This window comes from Cibotium barometz, chromosome 57, assembly GCF_041138505.1.
Source record: "Cibotium barometz isolate CiBa-2024 chromosome 57, ASM4113850v1, whole genome shotgun sequence".
Lineage (NCBI taxonomy): Eukaryota > Viridiplantae > Streptophyta > Polypodiopsida > Cyatheales > Cibotiaceae > Cibotium > Cibotium barometz.
This window is the reverse complement of record NC_141102.1, coordinates 25,637,222-25,657,471: the sequence shown is the minus strand read 5'-3', so window position 1 is coordinate 25,657,471 and position 20,250 is coordinate 25,637,222.

Genomic DNA, 20,250 nt, shown 5'->3' with positions numbered 1-20,250 from the left:
TTTGTAGATCCAGGAGTAGGTCTTCCTCCTCATTTCTGTAGTCCTTTTCTGTGAGGGATTTTAAAAACCTGGATAGGCGAAATCTAAAATTCTTGTCTTCCCTGATGAGGTCAACTGGAACCCATAAGCCCTCATCACCCTCAAACATGATGGAGTACGTGCTGATGTGTTCATCCATATACTGAATGACATCTGTAAAAGCATCCGCGTGTAGATGCATTGTTGCACGTACATCAATTGCTCCCTCAAACATAGGGACGATCTCATCAACCCTATGAAGTAACTCAAGCTTTCCTAGCTGTGCAATAAGTGCGTCAAGTAGAGGTGCCATGTCTATGAGTGATTGGATGAAATAGAGAGTGTGTGATACAGAAAGGTGTGCGAAATTGAGAGCAAGTGTTAGGAGAGAACGATAATTGTCAATTGATGTAAATGAGTAAAGTATCATTTATAAATGGGCGACCTTGTTATAAAATTTTTAAAAACTTTTAAAATTTGTAAGTACTAAAAAATTTTTAAAAAATGGTATGCGAAAGCAAGAACGTATCCTTCCATCGCAAGGTCATTTCCAATTTACTAGTGGCTCACGCCACAGATGCTTGTGTGACCAACCTTACACTATCACAAAAAAATAAAACTGCACAAGACAATTGAAAAACCTTAATAAGACAGTGAGGCAAAAAAATTGAAATTGTATTTACTTCAATTCAAGATTACATATCCAGTGGTTATCTGATAGCTACACAGCCAGGGAAAGTAATTTCTCTACAAAGAAAAGATCGTTCCTACCTTTTGCGCACTACTCTACCATTGATTATCAAAGCAAAATCACCACTGAGTGAGAATCGAAGAACTAAGTAGTCACGTAAGTTGGCAAGGGTCATCATTCACAGTAACATCTTCTACATCCTCACCTTGCATGGATATATGTAGAACACCCTGTTCTGTAGAGGTTGTGTCGGAGTCTAACGCCTCCCATTCTCCATTTGTAAGCTTCCATCGCCTGTAAGGAAACGCAATGGACAACTATTGCTTGGCAATATGATAGCGCATCACAACCTTCTCAACAATTACTCCGCATGTGGTGTCTCCATTGTGTTGAACAACTTTTTTATCCCATGCAGGTGATAAGAAACAAGTCAGAGCTCTCTCCCCCTTTGCAATCCATAAAGTTGGGGTACGATGTGTGTCACTTGTACGGAACAGGTACACAAAGAGGTGTAGAGGTATGAAGCAGGTTATGGTTGCTTTGTGAGATCCATATGTGCACTTCATAGCATTTTGCACCTTGCTTTCGATCTGCAAACAAGCCATGGCCACTGAAGCATTGTCTGGAATTGGCCATTCAATAGATGTGAGAGTTGGCGTAGGTTTTGGAACTAATTTTCCAGTACCATTTGCTATCGTGGGAACCACATATGTATCCTCATAGAAGAAGATGTTTTGTGCAAGAAGTTGTGCAGCTGGACACCCTCCAAAGATTAAACTACCAAGCTCCACATGGTATGCTTCAAAGGTTCCTGAAATTGCCTCCATAGGCTCCCATTCACTATAGTTTGAGAGGGAAAAATATCTACGCACAGAAACCCAAGAACAATCGAAGCAGTGCTCAGTATACCATTATTAGCACACAATTGATTTAAAAACAAGAATATAAAGTGGTGAAATAACTTACAATTTGCAGGAAATCGTTGACGTTGGTCATGGTCTGCTAGTTTCAGCTCTGTTGCCTTGTAAACATGTTGGACCTTGGCTAGCTTTTTTCCATCACGATCTTGTTTGAGCTCCAATATCCGCCCTTTCCAATGGTGACTTTGTATATCAACGTATCGCTTTGACACCTTGTGGCTTCCTCTTGTACTAGACTGCATCGTAATCCAATTCCACTTCTTGTACTGTTTGATGTTCCAGTGCCCATCCTCATCTTGACCACTGCTACAAGAGAGAGATTGAATACTGATCGGAGGCCTTCGAGCTCTAGAAGAAGACATCAGATGTATATATTAGAGAGATTATAAACCTTGATGGCAAAGAAAAATAGAATGGTGAGAAAAAAACTTAGACTAGGGAGATGTAAAAAAGAGAAGGAGTTGTAGAGCAAGTTCCAAGGGCTTGGCTGTGCTATACTGCACTTTGAAAGAGGATATTGGAGGGGATGAGAGGAGACAATGAGTAAGATTATGAGAGCCAAAGCATTTGCAACTCAAGCTTCCATAGCTTGGCTCCACTGTTACACTCTGTAAAAGGAGGTTGGACAAGGTAGAAGGATGTAAGTGAGGATCAAACTTCCCTAGCTTCTGAGAGGAGGTTGCTGATCAAGCTTCCATAGCTAAGCTCTGCTGTTACACTCTGTAAAAGGAGGTTGGACAAGGAAGATGGATGAAGTAAGGAAATGTAAGTGAGGATCAAACTTCTATAGCCTCTGAGAGGAGGTTGCAGATCAAGCTTCCATAGCTAAGCTCTGCTGTTACACTCTGTAAAAGGAGGTTGGACAAGGAAGAAGGATGAAAGAAGGAAATGTAAGTGAGGATCAAACTTCCATAGCTTCTAAGAGGAGGTTGCAGATCAAGCTTCCATAGCTATAGATCTAGGTTTCTGAGTGAAGAGAGAGGTAGATAGCTAAAAGAAGTAGTCTAGAGAGTGAAAAACGCCTTGCTATGAGAAAGGGGGAAGAGAGAGCATTTTGGAGGGAACGTGGGAGAGAGAGATAGCGGAAAGTGAAGGGGAATGTGCATTGAATGCATGGGAACTCGTTTTTGGGCCTCTATCACTTCAGAGACCTTAGTTAATGATGGCTGCTGGCTGCTGGCTGGTAGGCTGCTGGTAGACCTTAGTTAATGATGGCTGCTGGCTGCCTGCTGGTAGGCTGCTTAGTTAATGATGGCTGCTGGGGCTGCTGCTCTGCTGGTAGGCTGCAGCTATCCTTTTCTATATAAAATAGGGGAAAAATGCATATACGTTTTAAATTTTTGAGTTTTAGTTGATTTTGAAAATTTAAAAAGAGCCTATTTAGCCTATTATTCTAAGTTTGACCACTACCTTCTAGGCTCTTACAAACCATTGGTTTCAGTCCACATGTAATCTCCCTATTTATCTATTTCTTAATCACCTCCATTAGGCAATGGCAAATTAAAGGGCCCAAAAAGACTCCATTGAGTTCCTAATGGTTTGAAGGTCATCTTACATCATGGTAATGCCTCCCAATTGACGGTCTCTCCTTCTTCTTCAAGCATCTTAAATAAGGCCACAAGGCCATGTTTGTTAGCGTACTTCTCCTCTCGCCTACTTGGTGGGCGATTCATGGCCAACTCCTACACAAACGATTAACAATTATAACTTTTAGAAATCAACATTTAGCCCACATACATACATTTACATAAATAAAATTGCTACAAATACTTACGAATTCATGGCGCATGGTTTCGTAACCACCACTCCCAAGATGAGAAGCCCCTACTATTTGGAGACTTGCCCTTGCCGCCTCTCTTTGTTGTTGAAACCTCTCTGGTGTCTCTGTGAGCTCCTGAGCAATGGCTGCCCACTCCCTGTCATCTAGCCAAACAGGTTTCTCTTTCCCCTCTCTAAATGCATCCCTCGCCTCTGACCTACGATGCCCCATCAAAATGCGAGCTGTATACTGTATCCACTCATTAGAGACGACATTCATAGGGTCAGATGGCTGAAACTCTTGCTTTATCTTTGTATTTATATAATTTTTCTTCCCCTTATCTTGCTGATCCCATTTAGTCATGACAGAGTCGTGAAACTGTATAGTGCACAATTGTCGAATGTGTGTCTTCATTGCCTTCCCTGCACTATTCATTATTGGTGCCCCATCCCTAATTGTGTATATCTTGTTGTTGTCATGGTCATGTGCACCCCAGGGAGTGGAAGGTGACCCTATGGGTGTGCTATCAACAGATGAGAGCAAAGGACGACGCTCACGTGGTGGTGGTGTCACAGCATCTGTGGCACTACCACCACAACAACCTCCCCCTGAAGACCTACTACGTGAGCGACGACTATGTGAAGAGGTGGTAGATCGAGCTGTAAGAGGAGTGGAAGGCTGTGTGGTATGAGGTGTGGGAGTTGCTGTCGTACCCACGAGTGTGGGAACTGGCGTCGAGAAGCCAGATGGTGAGGCAGATGTCCCTGCTCCAGAACCCTAATAACTCTGAGCCATGGCTCTCTGCTCTCTGGAGTCATGGACGAAAGAAAACCATATAACTGCTAAAAGGACTCATGCCTTGCGGTGTAGGATTAAATGAGAAATCAGGACTGTAGTCGTAGGGCGGTGAGTCACCCATGGCCTGTTGGACAAAAAACCATATGACAAACTTGTGTGAAATGAAAATTACACAGTAAACAATGAAAGAACCATATGACAAACATTAACAATGATAAACAACAATGGTAAAACTATATCAACTTGCACCTACAGTAGTGATTATGATGGTAAACATTAACAATTGTAAACAATGAAAGGACCTTCAATGTCATAAAATCATTACAGTAGTGATTATGATGGTAAACATTAACAATTGTAAACAATGAAAGGACCTTCAATGTCATAAAATGAAAGGACCTTCAATTGTAAACAATGAAAGGACCTTCAATGTCATAAAATCATTACAAATATGTCATAACTATTTGCAAAATCATTAAGATACATCATTTTAAAAATCATTATCTATTCCATCATCCTCATTAAGATCAGTAGCCCCAAAGAGATCTATGTCTATGTACATTTCAGCATCCTCATCATTAAAAGTCCCTTGATGAAGGATGTCCTCATCATCTATGTCTTCTTCCTCAACATGTTTTTCAGCTTCCTTGGTTTGCACCTCTTCATTTGTATCTTGCTCTAGTTGCTCCTCTTCATTTGCTTGCTCCTCTTCATTGTTGATATCGGCTTGTTCTTGTTGCTCTCCACCACCCTGTGCATCCACATCACCTTGTTGTAGCTCAAATTCTTCAAAAATTTGCTTACTGCGGGGGGAGACTTGAACCACAAATAGCCAGCGTGGATCTTTTGGATCTGCTTTTTAAAGACAACCTGCTCACAATGCTCTGGGCGCACAAAAGTATCTTGCTGATCGGTCCATACCTTTGTGGAGTCCACTTGGATGAGGCCACCCTTGTCTCTACGTACAGTTGCATGTGGCCCATTCGTGATTACCTTGAACCACTTCACATCAAAGATAAACAACTCAAAACTTCTGAAGCCAACCTTTAATATATCTTGAATGGTTCCAAAGTAATCAAGCATTCCAGTAATTGTGTTATCATCACTTGCACTTGCACGACTTTCTTGAACAAACTGTGCTGTGACACCACAATCAAAGGTTGCTCTTCTTTGGTCTATTCGTTCTACTCGAAAATGACGTCCATGTGACCAAAACGCCCCATATTTGTGATACTACAAATAGCACATAAAGATTGTTGATGGAGAAACAAACACTGAGACATGTAGAGAAAAAAAAGAGAGACATGTAGAACTTAAACACTTACATGCCAATCGCATCCTTTTGTAAGCTCCTCCTCCTCCTCTGTTATAGTTAAACCAGCACGTTTGGCTTCTAAAATTGTAGCTTCTAGCCATCTACCTGTGGGAAAGTCCATACTTTTTGGATATGGGAGATTTCTTGTAGTGCGATTCCTTTTGAAACTTAAATGATCTTGTACTCGCTGTCGCTTGAGAGCTTCATATGTCTCAATCCACTTCTCCATTACATGAGAGTTCAAGATGCAAAATTTGTTGATTTTTTCCCTCAAATTGTTATCCATCTTTCTCTTATTAATGCCTTGGCCTTGAGGTTCCTCACACCAATGACTCACCTGTTAGACTCTTGAGACCATAGTCGAGGTATCTCTGGATCTGAGGAACTTAAATATTTAGTGATGTAAACAAGGGACTCTTGTATCAGCCACCCTTCTGACATACTACCCTCTGGGCGAGCCATTTGGCAAACAAATCCCTTTAATGTCTTCATAAACCTCTCCAAAAAGAACATCTATCTTGAATGGACTGTTCTAGCAACTGCAACCTCATCTACAACATGAACTAGTAGATGCATCTGGATTGTTAATAAACTTGTAGGGAAAAACATCTCTGCCATGCAGACTGCCTCTATGGAGTTTAAACGCGCTGTCTCCAAAGTGTCTCTCTTTGTCTCTTTTGAAGAAATCCAGTGCACCAATGTGCCAATTTTATAGATAGTTGCTCTAATTTCTTCAGTGAGGCAATCTTTTATTGCTATGGGTAGAACAAATTGTAGAAACTTGTGCCAATCATGACTCTTGAGGCCACTAAGATCATCATCCTTTGTAAATGCACTTTTCAAGCAATGCATACAACCTGTAGGAGTCCGAAACTCTGAAATTGTCCTCTTGACTTGTTGTTCCTCCATCTTACTAAAAACCCATGGGGCTCTTGGAAGTAATCTCTTTCCATTGGGTCTAGTGCGAGCCCACAACTCTTGCATGCAACCAATCTCTTCCAAGTCATCCCTTTGGCCTTTAGTCTCCTTTTTTCATGTCATGGTCTTCCACAGAATGTCAGCTACATTCTTGAAAATATGCATCAGGTCAAGCAAATGGTTTATAAGGAGATCACCCCAATAGGGGAGTTGGTGAAAGATAGAGAGCCTCTTCATCCCAGGACATGCCAAGTTGCCACATTCCTCCCATTTGATCTTCCAATCGCTTGTCTTCAATGCACTTGGAGGAGGTCTTCCTAGATTACCATCCCGCAATTCATGATTTTCAGGAAGATACCTAACATGTCCTTGGTAGACATTCTTTCGTAATGCTTTTGAGTATCTTGAATCAAGTCAAGGACCACATACAGGACATGCATTGTAACCTGATATAGACAAACCTGAGCATTCTCCATAGCCAGGCCAATCATGCATTGTCCACATGAGAATACCTTGCACAGTTGTTGTAAGTCTTTGGCCACTCTGCTGCTTTGACATGTCCTTCACTTCAATTCTGTTCCACAAGGTGCGTAACTCATCAATAAGTGGTGCCAAATATACATCCATGTTCTTCACCTTGTACTTTCCTGGAACTATTAATGAGAGCAACAAATGACCTTTCTTTATTGCTAACCATGGTAGAAGATTATAATTCACAAGGCAAACAGGCCATGTGCTCCATGAAGAGCTCCTTAAACCAAAAGGGTTTACACCATCCATTGCTAGGCCAAGACGGAGGTTTCAAGGTTCTTCCTTAAAAGCCGGCCATTTCTCTTCAATGTGTCTCCATGCGGGTGAATCAGCAGGCACACGCATCACTTCATCTGTGGATCGAGTTGTGGCATGCCATGTCATCAAGCTTGCTATAGATTTGCACCTGAACATGCTTTTTATTCTTGGGATGATTGGAAAGTGCCTAAGAACCTTTACCGGGACAGCTTCCCCCTGAACATCTTCTCTATATCTGTTAGAGCCACAATGGGGACATTCTTGCAAATGCTCATATTCATGGCGGAAGAGGCAACAATCATTGCGACAAGCATGAATATTATTGTAATCCATGCCTATGGATTTCAATAACTTCTTGGCATCTGCACGAGATGGAGGCATCTCGTTGCCAGGGAGCAATATCTGGTCTTTCAAAAGCCTGTAAGTATGGCAATATCTGATCGTTACTATTAAGATTTAGTCAAATACAAGTTGAAAATTTATCATTTCAACAGTAGGTGTAGTCTCTAAAAAAAGTCCTTACTTGAATAGTTCAGTGACACTTGTATTAGACCATCCAAAAATTGACTGCAAATTTAGCATCGTAAGAGATGCACGCAATACAGATATGTTGGCACCATTGTATAATGGAAGGCGTGCAAGTTTACGCATGGCCTCTTCCTTTGGTTCATAATTTGACCGCCGTTGAGAATGTCGTTGTTGATGATCTTCATGTTCATGCTCCTCGAAGAGAGCTTCTTGTTGCTCGATGAAGGCATCCAACATTTCTTCCATTGGACCTTCTTCCATTTCCTGACCTTCTTCCATTCCCTCGAGTGCTGTTAATTGAGCTCCATCTGTCACTCCCTCCTGCGATATCCTCATCCTTTTGTTGGGGACAAGAATTCACAAGCGCAATGTTATCAAGATGCGGCTGCACACTTGCTTGGTTGTATGATTGAAACCGTAAATTTTGCAAGTGCTCCATTGGAAATATGCCAGCGTCATGAACATGCTGGTTGCAAATCCTTCGTTTTCGAAAGGTTTGGTACTTACATCGCATGCATGGACACGCTATTCTCTCTTCAAGATTGAGAGGCTCCAGCTAGCAGGATAACATGTATATGTAGCTCATTAAATACAAATCATTATGCATTACACAAAGCATTATGTAAACCATAAAACAGGGCTTCTTTTCCCCAACCGCCGTGAGGGAGATTTTAAAAATAACATTTAAAGCGTCAAACGGACTTCTTTTCCCCAGCCGTTGAGGGAGACTTTAAAAATATTAAAAAAAGCGTCAAACGGGCTTCTTTTCCCTAGCCGTTGAGGGAGATTTTAAAAATAACTTATACATTAGCTTATCTTCTCTCCATACAAAATTAAGAAGGTAATTAGAACAAGGATGGAGAGAGAAGCTATCTCTATTCATAAATAGCTATTTATAAAGGCCTTATGCAAAAATCTATATGCATAGATTCTGTAAATAGAGCCTACACATTGAGCTCTATGCATAGAAGCCTACACATTGAGCTCTATGCATAGAAGCCTACACCTAAAGCTGAACGCATACAGTCTTATGCATAAAGCCTATGCATAATGATCTATACATAAGCTTATGTGTAATGCTCTATACGTAAGTCTTATGCAAGCTTTATGAATAAGGTTTATGCAATCGTATGCATAGTAAGGCTTGCAAGCCTTAAGTATAAGCTTGCATAATAAGGCTGCAAGACTTACGCATAAGCTCTATGCATAAGCCATATGCATAAGTCTTATGCATAAGCTCTATGCAAGACTTATGCATACGCTCTATGCATAAGCCATATGCATAAGTCTTATGCATACGCTCTATGCATAAGTCTTATGCATAAGCTCTATGCAAGACTTATGCATAAGCTCTATGCATAAGCCATATGCATAAGTCTTATGCATAAGCTCTATGCTATAAGCCTTTTGCACTATGCTAACCCTTAATCCCATCACCCAATGGTGTAATAAACATGATCTTGTCTTACATGGATAAGAGATCTTACCTTGATAACATATATAAATTCTATGAATAAAGACAATACCTTATGCATAGAAAAACAGAGCATAAGAAATATATGTTATATATATAAGAGAGTATAAACATTCAAAAAGCTTATGCTCTCCATCCATGCAAGGCACTCTACATCAAAAAAAGCTTTATGCATAAAAACATAACGCATGTGAAGCCTTATGCATAAAGCTCATCCATAAGATTTATACATAAAACATTATGTATTAACCTTTTTGCATAGATCTTAATTCATGCATTCAGCTAGATTCATATAGCTCTATGCATAAACTATATGTATAGAGCTTGCATAAGCTTACAAGCCCTATGTATAGAGCTTTCATAATCTTACAACCTCTATGTATAAAGCCTATACATAGAGCATATGCATTAAGCTTTTACAAGAAGGCTATGCATAGAGCTTTCAACAAAAAGGCTATGCAAGCTCTATGTACAATGTCCATGCAAGCTTTCAAGAAACCTATGCATAGAGATTTTATAAGCTTGCAAACTCTATGCATAAAGCCTATGCATAGAGCTTATGCATAGAGATTTCACAAGCTCGCAAGCTCTATGAATAGAGCTTATGCATAAAGCTTGCAAGAAGGCTATGCATAGAGATTGCAAGCTTATGATAGGTTTTATGCATAAAGCTTGCAAGAAGGCTATGCATAGAGATTGCAAGCTTATGATAGGTTTTATGCATAGATCTTGAATTAATCCTATGTATAAGCTTGCAAGAACCCTAAACTAACCCTAAACCATAAAACAGGGATGCAATAATACGTAGAAAAAAGCATAAACAAGGAAAATCGAAAGAGGGTCTACCTCTTTTTTGCGAAGCTGAAGGAGAGGATTGGTGAAAGATTGGTGAAAGAGCTGCAAAATGAAATATTAAACAAAATAATTAGTAAATTAAACATAAGAATAAGAACTAATACAAAGTAATACAAAACCCTAAAATCTCTATGCATGCCTTAGGAGATCTATGCATATATAGAGAGCTCTCAACATGCATAGAGAGCCAAAAAAAACACAAAACCCTAAACGTCCTATATCCTAAATTAAAAAGCAAAAGCAAGAGCATATTAGTAAAAGTGGAGAAGGAGAAGAGGAGAAAAGAGGAAAGAAGGAGAAAAGAGGAGAGAGGAGAAAAGAGGAGAGGAGAAGAGGATAAAAGAGGAAACGCATACCTTCTCTACAACGCCGCGGAAAACAGAGAACAATACGCTCTCGACTGTAAAAAACTTACGAGCGTCGGTATGTCCTTCGGTATAAGCGCCGGTATATACTTCGGAATGTGCATCGGTATCAGCAACGGTATATGCTTCGGTATGTGCTTCGGTATACGCGTCGGTATACGAAAATTTCAAATTAGCCCGCCTGACTTGTCTCCTCCAAGATTACGACGGGCATACCGACGTTCGACATTTGCGTCGTTATTTTAACGTCGATATGCCCTCAAGCTCTAGTAGTGTAATGAATAGAATTTCATAATGTTTCTCTTAAATAAGTAGAAAAGCGTTTACTTTAGAATGATTTAAATACTCTTGGTGCACTTCTAATTAATTTTAGAGATTTAAAATTTGAAAAATGGTCAGCCATACAAAGGAGGTTATGGTAAAATTTTTCAAAAATTTAGAAATAAGTATTATCTTTTATTATTCTAAAAGAGTAATCCTTATGATTTTTATATTCTAAAAGTGTCATTTTCCTGCATAGAAGATTTTTTTGATTATTTGTATAAAAGATTTTTTTTTAAATTTAAAAGTGTTACTTTTATCATATTGATTTTTATGCATAAGATAATCCATAAAAGATTATTTTTATTTTTATTTTAAAAGAGTTACTTTAATCATATTGATTTTCATGTATAAAAGTATGCATAAAAGAATATTTTTTTATTTTAAAAGTGTTACTTTTATCATTATTGATTTCTATGCATAAAAGAATATTTTTTTATTATAAAAGTCTTATTTATCATAATGATTCTTATGCATAAAGATATTTTTTTATATTAAAAGTGTGTTTTTCATCACAAATGATTTCTATACATAAACATATGCATAAAAGATATTTTTTTAATGCTGAAAGTGTGATTTTCATCATAAATGATTTTTATGCATAAACCTATGCATATAAGATAAATTTTTTTATATTAAGTGTGATTTTCATCATAAATGATTTTTATGCATAAATGATTTTTTTATATTAAAAGTGTGATTTTCATCGTAAATGATTTTTATGCATAAATGAAATTCTTTCATGATAAAAGAGTGATTTTCAACACAAATGATTTTTATGATGATAAAAGTATGACTTTCATCAGAATTGGATTTTATGCATATAGAATTTTTATAATTAAATAAGGGTTCTCCTTAATCCTCTGTTTAATTTCCACAAAAATTATATATATGCATAATAAGATGCATATAGAATTTTTATAATTAAATAAGGGTTCTCCTTAATCCTCTGTTTAATTTCCACAAAAATTGGAAAAAATGAATAAGTAGATAATCTGTGATGAGAAGAAATGCTACCGTTTCATATTCACTAAGATGGTAATGAGAAAATTCAATTAAACTATCGAAGTCGAGGATTCCTCCTAAGAAATTCATGTTTTAGAAATGTGTAAGCAAATATTCGTCGAATGAAAGAGAAATTGAAATAGTACCTTTCGAGAAAGATAGTTTAGGAACAGGGATTTAATATTCACGTGATCACAAGATTTTTTGTGATGATAACACATGTGAACAAGTTATTCACATGTTCTCATGTTACCGTTCACAAAATAACAGGTCACTTGCCATTTGGGAACCCCTTAAAAGCTTGGCTACACATGGGAATAAGCTATTCACATGTTCTCATGTTACCATCTTCACATAATAGCAAGTCACAGTGGCCACCTAAGAAGATTTTTTATGCCCGACATAGATAATTTTTTTAGGCCCTTGTGAAAGCTTTGTGAATATAACATGTGATCACAAGATTTTTTGTGATATTAACATATGTTATTAACATGTTCACATGTTTTCGTTTACGTCAATGAAATCCCTGGTTAGGAAGATCCTTTCCAAACCCAAACTCTGATTCAGACTATTGACCAAGACCTAATTTCAATCAATGATGATGTACCCAGTTCTGGAAAAATATACTCAAATCCCCCACCGAATCTGAAACTAAGTCAAGACTTTTGATTTTGATCTAAGGATCAAAATAAGAGAATTCGAGGAATTTTGTTTGGAATTCAGACCTGGATCTAGAAGTATTGGGATACAGATTTAAGATTTATTCATGGTATTCAAACAAAATCAAAACTATAAACTTGCATAGAAACCCTGTTTTCTTAAAGGACTGTCTTACGCCAGAATGCTGGAGGGAGCATTTGGCATATATGTTTATCTAAGGGAAGTTCGGTTGCAACAGCTTGCGAGACGGGGAGTGTTCGAGGGACAGCTCACGCGGCAAAAACCTACCCAGGTATTCAAACAAAATCAAAACCCTGTTTTCTTAAAGGACTGTCTTACGCCAGAATGCTGGAGGGAGCATTTGGCATATATGTTTATCTAAGGGAAGTTCGGTTGCAACAGCTCGCGACGACGGGGAGTGTTCGAGGGACAGCTCACGCGGCAAAAACCGACCCAGGTATTCAAACAAAATCAAAACTGTAAACTTGTATAGAAACCCTGTTTTCTTAAAGGACTGTCTTACGCCAGAATGCTGGAGGGAGCATTTGGCATATATGTTTATCTAAGGGAAGTTCGGTTGCAACAGCTCACGGGGAGTGTTCGAGGGACAGCTCACACGGAAAAAACCTACCCAGGTCTTGACCAGCCTGGGTATGGTGAAAAATGGTGTGCTTCCGGTACGATGGGTGAGGGCCGATGAAGCGGTCCGTGAGTGAAGTGCCAGGACACCTAAGGAGGATCCTGGAGGGTTCTCACCAGGCGACGCACGGGCTCGCGATGCTTAGGACACCTATACGTATGTCGAGGAAGATATATATGTATGTTGACGAAGTGATTATTGTAATATGTTATTCGATCTCGTTGCTGACCAGCTCGTCCCAACGGAGAGTCCAGAGTGGTACTCTTTTTGTGAACAAGGGATTGAATGGAAATTTTGAATTATGAAATCTGTGATCATATCTATTTTGTCAATGGATTATTTTTATATTAAATTTTTAAAGAGGAGTGTGTGCGTATCTGTTTTCTAAAGATAAAGTTAAGAAAGGCATTTCAATTATGGGTGGGTGAGTACTTGTTTGGTTCCACCGATTCCAGTGGCAGGGTGTGGTGGCTAACCCATGGGCCGGATGGGGTTGGAATGAGTGGAGTTTTAATAATCAAATTGAAAAATCTTAGGATTACGCTAGGACTCGAGTAGATAATTAATTCCCTGATAAATTTCTCGATTGAGTGGATCAATGGTTGTGCCTAATCTTGATTAGGAAAAAAGCGTTGAATTGCTCAGATGATCAAATTATATCAGTGATAGTTTCCTTCTATCTGATTTATTCTTGTGAAGGATAGTTTAGAGTAGATAGTTAATTCCCTGATAAATTTCTCGATTGAGTGGATCAACGACTGTGCCTAATCTTGATTAGGAAAAAAGCGTTGAATTGCTCAGATGATCAAATTATATCAGTGATATTTTCCTTCTATCTGATTTATTCAAGTGAAGGATAGTTTAGAATTGATCTTGTTAGAAAAATTTTGTAAGAAAAATAAAAAAGGTGGAATCATCCCTGCTTTCCGGGCATGGGAAATTTTTTCGGTTTCGGTTTTCGAGTGACCACCAGCCTAGTCTCGTGCCCGGACATTCGTGGGCGAGGCCCCGAGTTAGAAACTCTGCCCCGCGCATGAGGGGGCTGCTTCCGCTGTCACCGGGAGTCCGGAGCGCGGAGGGGGCAGAGGGATCTCAGATCTCTCACAAAGAACCTGTTTTACTGTTTTAGATGCAGTTTGTTTGGTTAACTGTCCTAGTTTTTGACTCAGAACTCTGATTGACAAACTGTTTTGATAGGATTCACCACTGTACCATCTATGCACCAGCACTGTAGAGCAAGCATCCGTCTGAAGCTTTCATGGAAAGCTTTGAGTAACAATCAAATCCTACTTATGACTCAGAGACAACTACCTGTTTGCTCTCACAAAGAACCTGTTTTACTGTTTTAGATGTAGTTTACCTGAACTGTCCTAACTTTTAACTCAAAACTCCGATTGACAAACCGTTTTGATAGGATTCACCAACACTGTACCATCTACGCACCAACACTATACAACAAGCATCCGTCTGAAGCTTTCACGAAAAGCTTTAACGATCAAATCCTACTTATGACTCAGAGAGTACTACCTGTTTGCTCTCACAAAGATCGTGTTTTACTGTTTTAGATGCAGTTTGCCTCAACTGTCCTAACTTTTGACTCAGAACTCCGATTGACAAATTGTTTAAATACGATTCACCAGCACTGTACCGTCTACGCACCCGCACTGTACATCAAGTATCTATCTAAAGCTTTCACAAAAAGCTTTGACGATCAAATCCTGCTTACGACTTAGAGACAACTACCTGTTTGCTCTCACAAAAAACCTGTTTTATTGTTTTAGATGCACTTTGCATGAACTGTCCTAACTTTTGGCTTGGAACTCCGATTGACAAACCGTTTTGATAGGATTCACCAACATTGCACTATCTATGCACCAGTACTATACAACAAGCATCCGTTTTTGAAGCTTTCACGGAAATCTTTGACGATCAAATCCTGCTTACGACTCAAAGACAACTACGTGCTTGCTCTCACAAAGAACCTGTTTTACTGTTTTAGATGCAGTTTGCTGGAACTGTCCTAACTTTTGACTCTGAACACAGATTGACAAAACGTTTTGATAGGATTCAGCAGCAGTGTACCATTTACGGACTTGCACTACTGTACAGCAAGCAACTGGCTGAAGCTTTGATGGAAAGCTTTGACGATCAAATCCTGCTTTACGACTCTTAGAGACAACTACCTGTTTGCTCTCACAAAGAACCTGTTTTAATGTTTTAGATGTAGTTTGCCTGAACTGTCCTAATTTTTTACTCGAAAATCCGATGAAGAAATCTCTTGGATAGGATTCACCAGCACTGTACCTTCTACGCACCAGCACTGTATAGCAAGCATCTGTCGAGAAGCTTTTATGAAAAGCTTTGAGTGAGGATCAAATATTGCTTATCACTGAGAGACCACTACCTGTTTCTTTGCTCTCACAAAGAACCTGTTTTACTGTTTTAGATGCAGTTTGCCTGAACTGTCCTTACTTTTGACTTAGAACTCCGATTGACAAACCATTTTAAGAGGATTTACCAGCACAGTACCATCTACGTACCAGCACTTTACAGTAAGAATCCGTCTCAAGCTTTCACGGAAAGCTTTGACGATCAAATCCTGCTTATGACTCAGAGACAACTATCTTTTTGCAATCCGTCTGAAGCTTTCACGGAAAGCTTTGACGATCAAATCCTGCTTACGACTCAGAGACAACTATCTTTTTCCTTTCACACAAAGAACCCGTTTTACTATTTTAGAGGCAGTTTGCTTGAACTGTCCTAACTTTTGACTCAGAACTCCGATTGACAAACCGTTTTAATAGGATTCATTAGCACTGTACCATCTACGCACTAGCACTGTACGGCAAGCATCCGTTTGAAGCTTTCAGGGATAGTTTTGATAATCAAATCCTACTTTACGACTCAGAGGTAACTACCTGTTTGCTCCCACAAAGAACCTATTTTACCATTTTAGATGCAGATTACTTAAACTATTCTAACTTTTGACTCAAAACTCCGATTGACAAACCGTTTTGATAGGATTCACGAGCACTGTACCATCTACATAGCAGAACTGTATAGCAAGCATCCATCTCAAGCTTTCATGGAAAGCTTTGAGTAACGATCAAATCCTGCTTACGACTTAGAGACAACTACTTGTTTGCTCTCACAAAGAACCTGTTTTACTGTTTTAGATGTAGTTTGCCTCAACTGTCCTCACTTTTGAGTCAAAACCCTGATTGACAAACCGTTTTGATAGGATTCACCAGTACTGTACCATCTATGCACCAGAACTGTATAGCAAGCATCTATCTGAAGTTTTCATCGAAAGCTTTGAGTGACGATCAAATCTTGATTACGACTCAGAGAGAACTACCTGTTTGCTCTCACAAAGATCTTGTTTTACTGTTTTAGATGCAGTTTGCCTCAACTGTCCTAACTTTTGACTCAGAACTCTGCTTAACAAACTATTTTGAAAGGATTCACCAGCACTGCACTATCTACACACCAGCACTGTACAGCAAGCATCCGTTCTGAAGCTTTCACGAAAAGCTTTGATGGTCTGATCCTACTTACGACTCAGAGACAACTACCTGTTTGCGCTCACAAAGAACCTGTTTTACTGCTTTAGATGCAGTTTGCCTAAACTATCCTATTTTTTGTCCAGAACTCTAGTTTTGACAAACCATTTTGATAGGATTCACTAGCACTATACCATCTACACACCAGCACTATACAGCAAGCATTTGTCTTTCTTGGAAAGCTTTGATGATCAAATCCTGCTAACGACTCAAAGAGAACTACCTATTTGCTGTCACAAAGAACCTATTTTACTGTTTTAGATGCAGTTTTCCTGAATTATCCTTACTTTTGACTGAGAACTCCGATTGACAAACCGTTTTGATATGATTCACCAGCACTCTTCCATATATGCACTAGCACTATACAGCAAGCATCCATCTGAAGCTTTCACGAAAAGCTTTGATGATCAAATCCTGCTTTACGACTTAGAGACAACTACCGATTTGCTCTCACAAAAAACTTGTTTTACGTTTTTAGATGCAGTTTGCATGAACTGTCCTAACTTTTGACTCGGAACTCCGATTGACAAACCATTGTGATAGGATTCACTACGCACCAGCACTGTATAGCAAGCATCCGTCTCTGAAGCTTTCCCGAAAATCTTTGAGGATTAAATTCTGCTTACGACTCAAAGACAACTACGTGTTTGCTCTCACAAAGAACCTGTTTTACTGTTTTAGATGCATTTTGCTTGAACTGTCCTAACTTTTGACTCAGAGCTCCGATTGACAAAACATTTTGATATGATTCATTAGCATTGTACCATCTACGCACCTGCACTATTATACACCAAGCAACTGGCTGAAGCTTTGATGGAAAGCTTTGAGGATCAAATCCTGCTTATTACGACTCTCAGAGACAACTACCTGTTTGCTCTCACAAAGAATCCGTTTTAGTGTTTTAGATGTAGTTTGCATGAACTGTTCTAACTTTTGACTCAAAAATTTGATGAAGAAATCTCTTGGATAGGATTCACCAGCACTGTACCTTCTACGCACCAGCAATGTATAGCAAGCATCCGTCGAGAAGCTTTTATGGAAAGCTTTGAGTGACGATCAAATCTTGTACGACTGAGAGCAAAGAACCTATTTTACTATTTTAGATACAGTTTGCCTGAACTGTCCTAACTTTTGACTCAGAACTCTGATTGACAAACCGTTTTGATAGGATTTACCAGCACTGTACCATCTATGCACCAGCACTGTACGGCAAGAATCTGTCTGAAGCTTTCACGAAAAGCTTTGACGATCAAATCTTGCTTACGACTTAGAGACAACTATCTTTTTGCTCTCACAAAGAACCCGTTTTACTATTTTAGATGTAGTTTGCTTGAACTGTCCTAACTCTTGACTCATAACTTTGATTGACAAACCATTTTAATAGGATTCATTAGCACTGTACCATCTATGCCCCAGCATTGTACCATCTACGTCCCAGCACTGTACGGTAAGCATCCGTTTAAAGCTTTTAGTAGGGAAAGTTTTTACAATCAAATCTTACTTTATGATCAGAGACAACTACCTATTTGCTCTCACAAAGAACCTGTTTTAGTGTTTTAGATGTAGTTTTCCTGAACTGTTCTAACTTTTCACTCAAAACTCTGATTGACAAACCGTTTTGATAGGATTTACCAGCACTGTACCACGCACTAGAACTGTACAGCAAGCATCCATCTGAAGCTTTCACGGAAAGCTTTGAGTGACGATAAAATCTTGCTTACGACTTAGAGACAACTACATGTTTGCTCTCACAAAGAACCTGTTTTACTGTTTTAGATGTAGTTTGCCTCAACTATCCTAACTTTTGAGTCAGAACTCCGATTGACAAACCGTTTTGATAGGATTCACCAGTACTGTACCATCTACACACCAGAACTATATAGCAAGCATCTGTCTGAAGCTTTCACCAAAAGCTTTGAGTGACGATCAAATCCTGATTACGACTCAGAGACAACTACCTGTTTACTCTCACAAAGACTTTGTTTTACTATTTTACATGCAGTTTTCCTGAACTATGCGAACTTTTGACTCAGAACTCCGATTGACAAAGTGTTTTGATAGGATTCACCAGCATTTTACCATCTACACACTAGCACTGTACAGCAAGCATCCGTTCAGAAGCTTTCACAAAAAGCTTTGACGGTCAGATCTTGCTTACGACTTAGAGACAACTACCTCTTTGCTCTTACAAAGAACCTGTTTTATTGTTTAAGATGCAGTTTGCCTGAACTATCCTATTTTTTTACCAGAACTCCGATTGATGATGACAAACCCTTTTGATAGGATTCACTAGCACTATACCATCTACGCACTAGCACTGTACAGTAAGTATTTGTCTAAAGCTTTCTTGGAAAACTTTGACGATCGAATCCTGCTATGACTCAGAGACAACTACCTGTTTGATGTCACAAAGAACTTGTTTTACTATTTTAGATGCAGTTTTCCTGAATTATCCTAACTTTTGACTGAGAACTCTGATTGACAAACCGTTTTGATATGATTCACCAACACTGAACCATATATGCACCAGCACTATACAGCAAGCATCCATCTTAAGCTTTCACGGAAAGCTTTGATGATCAAATCGTGCTTATTATGACTTAGAGACAACTACCTGTTTGCTCTCACAAAAAGCCTGTTTTACTGTTTTAGATGCAGTTTGCATGAACTTTCCTAACTTTTGACTTGGAACTCCGATTGACAAACCATTTTGATAGGATTCACCACATTGTACTATCTACACACCAGCACTGTACAACAAGCATCCGTCTCTGAAGCTTTCACAGAAATCATTGACGATCAAATCCTGTTTATGACTCAAAGACAACTACGTGTTTGCTCTCACAAAGAACCTGTTTTACTATTTTAGATGCAGTTTGCTTGAACTGTCCTAACTTTTGACTTAGAACTCCGATTGACAAAACGTTTTGATAGGATTCGCCAGCAGTGTACCACCTACGCACCTGCACTAGTGTATAGCAAGCAACTGGCTAAAGCTTTGATGATCAAATCCTGCTTAACGACTCTTAGAGACAACTACCTATTTGCTCTCACAAAGAACCTGTTTTAATGTTTTAGACGTAGTTTGCCTGAACTGTCCTAACTTTTGACTCAAAAATCCGATGAAGAAATCTCTTGGATAGGATTCACGAGCACTGTACCTTCTACGCACCACCACTGTATAGCAAGCATCTGTTGAGAAGCTTTTACGGAAAGCTTTGAGTGACGATCAAATCTTGCTTACGACGACTGAGAGACAACTACCTGTTTCTTTTCTCTCATAAAGAACCTATTTTACTATTTTAGATGCAGTTTGCCTGAACTGTCCTAAGTTTTGACTTAGAACTCCAATTGACAAATCGTTTTGATAGGATTTACCAGCACTATACCATCTACGCACCAACACTGTACAGCAAGAATCTGTCTGAAGCTTTCACTGAAAGCTTTGACGATCAAATCCTGCTTTACGGCTAAGAGACAACTATCTTTTAGCTCTCACAAAAAACCCGTTTTACTATTTTAGATGCAGTTTGCTTGAACTGTCCTAACTTTTGACTCAGAACTCCGATTGACAAACCGTTTTAATAGGATTCATTAGCACTGTACCATCTACGCACGAGCACTATACAAC